The sequence below is a fragment of the Phyllobates terribilis genome, unplaced genomic scaffold (assembly GCF_046119375.1).
Source record: "Phyllobates terribilis strain yellow unplaced genomic scaffold, ASM4611937v1 Scaffold_17__1_contigs__length_24005725, whole genome shotgun sequence".
In the NCBI taxonomy this organism is placed as follows: domain Eukaryota; kingdom Metazoa; phylum Chordata; class Amphibia; order Anura; family Dendrobatidae; genus Phyllobates; species Phyllobates terribilis.
Genome location: NW_027362777.1, coordinates 20,554,002 through 20,560,050, shown reverse-complemented (window position 1 = coordinate 20,560,050; position 6,049 = coordinate 20,554,002). Strand labels below are relative to the sequence as shown.

Sequence of the window (6,049 nt, the reverse complement as noted above, 5' to 3'; positions counted from 1 at the left end):
ATGGATTTGGGGATCCTCTGCCATTCTTCCTTGCAGATCCTCTCCAGTTCCGTCAGGTTGGATGGTGAATGTTGGTGGACAGCCATTTTCAGGTCTCTCCAGAGATGCTCAATTGGGTCTAGGTCATGGCTCTGGCTGGGCCAGTCAAGAATGGTCACAGATTTGTTCTGAAGCCACTCCTTTGTTATTTTAGCTGTGTGCTTCGGGTCATTGTCTTGTTGGAAGGTGAATCTTCGGCCAAGTCTGAGGTCCAGAGCACTCTGGAAGAGGTTTTCATCCAGGATATCTCTGTACTTGGCCGCATTCGTGTTTCTTTCAATTGCAACCAGTCGTCCTGTCCCTGCAGTTGAAAAAACACCCCCATAGCATGATGCTGCCACCACCATGTTTCACTGTTGGGATTGTATTGGGCTGGTGATGAGCAGTGCCTGGTTTTATCCACACATACCGCTTAGGATTATCATCAAAAAGTTCTATCTTCGTCTCATCACACCAGAGAATCTTATTTCTCATAGTCTGGGAGTCCTTCATGTGTTTTTGAGCAAACTCTATGCGGGCTTTCATATGTCTTGCACTGAGGAGAGGCTTCCATCGGGCCACTCTGCCATAAAGGCCCGACTGGTGGAGGGCTGCAGTGATAGTTGACTTTGTGGAACTTTCTCCCATCTCCCTACTGCATCTCTGGAGCTCAGCCACAGTGGGGGTTCTTCTTTACCTTTCTCAATAAGGCTCTTCTCCCACGATTGCTCAGTTTGGCTGGACGGCCAGGTCTAGGAAGGCTTCTGGTGGTCCCAAACTTCTTCGATTTAAGGATTATGGAGGCCACTGTGCTCTTAGGAACCTTGAGTAATGCAGAAATTCTTTTGTAACCTTGGCCAGATCTGTGCCTTGCCACAATTCTGTCTCTGAGCTCCTTGGGCAGTTCCTTTGAGCTCATGATTTTCATATGGTCTGACATGCACTGTGAGCTGTGGGGTCTTATATAGACAGGTGTGTGCCTTTCCAAATCAAGTCCTATCAGTTTAATTAAACACAGCTGGACTCCAATGAAGGAGTAGAACCATCTCAAGGAGGATCTCAAGGAAATGTACAGCATGTGACGTAAATATGAGTGTCTGAGCAAAGGGTGTGAATACTTATGACCACGTGATATTTCAGTTTTTCTTGTTTAATAAATTTGCAAAAATTTCTACATTTCTGTTTTTTTTCACTCAAGATGGGGTGCAGAGTGTACTGTAATGCGAAAAAAATGAACTTTTTAGAATTTACCAAATGGCTGCAATGAAACAAAGAGTGAAAAATGTAAAGGGGTCTGAATACTTTCCGTACTCACTATATGTATCAAATTCTTCTCTCAGACTTTTGACAAAGTCTAACAAAGACTGAAGTAAAACTACAGCAGTATTTACATGCCTCTTGAAGGGACAGATTGGTTTTATGAAACCGATCCAAAATCTCATGCCTCCCTAGAAGAATGAGGATATGTGCACACGATGCTGAAATGCTCAGGATTTTTTCCTGAGCATTTCTGCATCTCCCTGGCAGGAAAAAACGCATGCGGATTGTACATGGATTTATATAGTGTGTGAATGTCAAAAAATAAAAAATAAATATATACTTTACCCTCTGATGGCCCCCGGTGTCTTGCTTCGCTCGGTCCCGGCTACCGGCAGTGAAGACTGAAGGATCTGCCGACGTCAGCGTCACATGACCCGTCACATGACTCTGACGTCAGCGAAGGTCCTTCTTCATTCAACCGCGAAGTGCGGGGAACCAAGCAGGAGCGCTGCGCGGGCCGTCAGAGGGTGAGTATATATATATTTTTTATTTTATTCTTTTTTTTTTTTAATGGTACCTGGGTCTGGATGAGAGTCCTCTCATCCACACCCGGGTACCATCCGCACATTAGACCGCATGAAAAGCGCATCAACATATACAGTGATGCGGATTCCATGCGGTCTAATGCAAGTCAATGGCGCCAAAAAAGCAGCATTTCCGCAAAATTAATTGACATGCTGCGGATTTTTGAGCGCAGCGTTTACGCTGTGGAAAAATCTGCATCATGGGCACAGCACATGCGGATTTCAATTGGGGAACATTGCTGCCCTTCTACCATGCATTCTTAATGCCTTTCCGCGGCGTTTTTGCAGTTGCGTAAACATATTAAAAACGCATCATGTGAACTCAGCCTCAAGGGAGAATCAAGGTCACTGAATTTCTCACCCAAAGCCTCAGACTTTACATGAACTGAAGTCAGGGTCTGTAGCTATGCTGTCTATAAGATTACATATTGGCTGGATCCTTTGTAGAAAGCTAAACCTGCGTCATATCTTGCTGACCGCCTTGTGGTAGAAAGCGATTTCACAACTGGTAACCAGAGAGGTTATAATTTTATTATCAGCAGATGTTGAAAAAAATACATACAGATTTTTAACACTTTGGAACAACTTTATGTCTCTGGAATAGTTTCATCACTATTTTTCCTGCCAGGTTAAGGGAATGGGCCGCACAGGGAATGAATTCCTAACATGTGCTTGGACCCCATTGTACTTCCCACTCATATTGGCAGCATTATCATAAGACTGACCCCTACAATCTTTAATATTAATACCATTTTTACAAGGCATACCAACAATCACCTCGGCTATTGGTTTGCCAGTGTGACCAATATCAGGAATGAATTGTAGAAATCTTTCAAGGAGTCCAGTGGGCAAAACATATCGGACAATAAATGTTAGCTGGTCACAGTTGGAAACATCTGGTGTAGAGGGATCTTTTTAAGACTTTACTCCAATATAATTTTTCACTTCCCATTTGCACAGCCCAATATCTGATGGAAACTCTGAAGCAGCTTCCACCCCTTCCTGAGCACACGCCATTTCGTCAATGCCATTTTCTGGCTCTGCGTCAGATGTTTGGGGCACTACAATGAAATAATCCGCGTGCTTGGAGCAGTGAGATGGAGATGGACATTTTCTGGCTCTGCGTCAGATGTTTGGGGCACTACAATGAAATAATCCGCATGCTCAGAGCAGTGAGATGGAGATGGACATTTTCACAGCTGTTGTTATTGACATCACATTCAGTCGGCCAATCAGATTCTGTAGATTTTCTTTTAAAGAAAGTCTGTAACTTGAGGAATTTTACAAATCTCTTCATTTATTTGTGGAGCTTTCTGTCGCTGCTCTTTTCTTTTCTGAGCACCCGATTTTAGTGAAGAATGCATCTACAGACATAGGACAATAAACTATAAGAATAGTTATAACAACTAAAAATGGCTGCCGTCAGTCTGTGTGTTTTGTGAGTAACTTACAGTTTGTCTGGTACTTTGAGGATGAAGAGGATAAAAGAAATGATGCAAAAACTAAGTTTTCTATAACAACATCTGCTTACACCTGGTGAATCTGATGGTGTCGTGTGTGTACTTGTGAAACACTTACTAGAAAGTCACTGGGTCTCTGTTCCTCTCTAGTTTTGTCTTTCTCCGAGCTTCTTGCTCCTGACACCTGTTCCATTGGTCAAAGCATGAGAGAAGTTCCTGTAGACCAGGGGTCTCAAACTCAGCTGGGCATATGGGCCGCACACGGAAAAACATTTAATTTGGGGGGCCGCATTATTTGTATGACAAAGTGACATTTTTAGTGATACCATTTTAATTTCTATACACCTTTTGAACTGGTCCTCATCTTGCAGACATGGTCTCCCATCCAGGTTCCCCATATTGCAGACATGGTCACCCATCCAGGTCCTTCATATTGCAGACATGGGCCCCCATCCAGGTCCTTCATATTGCAGACATGGGCCCCCATCCAGGTCCTTCATATTGCAGACATGGTCTCCCATCCAGGTCCCCCATATTGCAGACATGGTCTCCCATCCAGGTCCCCCATATTGCAGACATGGTCTCCCATCCAGGTCCCCCATATTGCAGACATGGTCTCCCATCCAGGTCCCCCATATTGCAGACATGGTCTTCCATTCAGGTCCCCCATATTGCAGACATGGTCTTCCATTCAGGTCCCCCATATTGCAGACATGGTCTCCCATCCAGGTCCCCCATATTGCAGACATGGGCCCCCATCCAGGTCCCCCATATTGCAGACATGGTCTCCCATCCAGGTCCCCCATATTGCAGACATGGTCTCCCATCCAGGTCCCCCATATTGCAGACATGGTCCCCCATATTGCAGACATGGTCTCCCATATTGCAGACATGGTCTCCCATCTAGGTCCCCCATATTGCAGACATGGTCCCCCATATTGCAGACATGGTCCTCCCATCCACGTCCTCCATATTGCAGACAGGGTCCCCCATCCTGGTCCTTATCTTGCAGACATGTCCCCTATCCAGATCTCCCCCATACTGCGCACAGGGTCCATCCATCCCCCATACTGTGCACAGGGTCTGTCCGTCCCCCCCCATACTGCGCACAGGGTCCGCCCCCCCCATACTGCGCACAGGGTCCGCCCCCCCCATACTGCGCACAGGGTCCGTCCGTCCCCCATACTGTGCACAGGGTCCGTCCGTCCCCCATACTGCGCACAGGGTCCGTTCGTCCCCCATACTGCGCACAAGGTCCGCCCCCCCCATACTGCGCACAGGGTCCCCTTCCCCCCCATACTGCGCACAGGGTCCCCTCCCCCCCCGTACTGCGCACAGGGTCCCCGTCCCCCCGTACTGCGCACAGGGTCCCCGTCTCCCCATACAGCGCACAGCAGGGTCCCCGTCCCCCCATACTGCGCTCAGGGTCCCCGTCCCCCCATACTGAGCGCTGTATTTCACATGACAGCGAAAAAGAAAAAAAGATTCTCACCTGTCCTCCGTTCCCTCGGCATCCTTTCTGCACCTGTGGCCCGCAGGCACAGACCCCGTAACGATCGCAGCTCTCTCCAGCAGCCGCCGACATCAGCGCTGTAATGCAGTGTATTGCCGCGCAGAGACCGGATCTCTGCACAGCAATACCAGTGCCAGCCGCCGGCCTATCGGAGGCCAGCAGCTGACATCTGCCCATGGCAGTGACGTCATATGCCGCTGCGCTGGGACGCAGATGTCAGCTGCTGGCCTCTGATAGGCCGGCGGCTGACACTGGTATTGCTGTGCAGAGAGCCGGTCTCTGCGCGGCAATACACTGCATTACAGCGCTGATGTCGGCGGCTGCTGGAGAGAGCCGCGATCGTTACGGGGTCTGTGCCTGCGGGCCGCAAGAAGCACACAACTATGGAAATCAAACACTTGCAGTTACGTGGCCACCATCAGAACCAGCAAGCACAGCCGAATTCTCACATATACTACTACACACTTAGTTATATGGTAACATGCATTGCTTGCCGAAAGTTTTCTGAGATGGAAAAGGGGTTGTACCACAAACAAAAGTACATTTTAATCAAATTGTCTCTTCATAGAGGAAGAGGACTAGAACTCTAGTGCCACCTATTGGAAGTAGCAATCCTAAAAGTCAATATTGACCCTATAACGAGCCTTATCACGTGACTTAGGATAGAAGCCAGAACCAGAAACTCAATATGCAGACACTGTGTTTCGAGCTACTGCCCCTCGTCAGTGCAAAGTGTGAGTTCTGGTTTGGCTGGGTGAGAGGCGTCAGACCGGTATCTAAGGGGTAACATTTCTCCTTGTGGAGAGTGACATGTTAAGCACATCACGGTGAGGAGACTTTTAAAGCCACAATGCTCCTCTGGGAAATATGCAAATTGTCTCTTCAGAGAGGAAGAGGACTAGAACTCTAGTGCCGGCTACAGGAAGTAGCAATCCTAAAAGTCAAGTGACCCTTTGACGAGCCTTATCACATGACTTAATATATAAGCCAGAACCAGAAACTCAATTTACAGACACTGTGTTTCGGGGTACTGCCCCTCGTCAGTTTAATCAACAGATCTTGGAATAATATGTTCCACAATTGGATGTGTTAAAAAAAATGTTCCTGTGCTGAGATAATCTGTGTCCTATCACTCGGTGAGCTCAGCGCAGTTCAGGGGCCTTCTCTCTGCAGCGAGTCATTCTCCTTCACTCCTCAGCGTGTGCGGTCACCTC

The 6,049-nt window shown here is 47.6% G+C and overlaps 1 protein-coding gene across 1 annotated transcript in view; it reads left to right on the top strand.

The window, feature by feature from the left end:
* Window positions 1–6,049, top strand: part of LOC141176147 (uncharacterized) — a 169,787-nt gene that overhangs the window by 21,499 nt on the left and 142,239 nt on the right. The gene's annotated exons all lie outside the window — the stretch shown is intronic.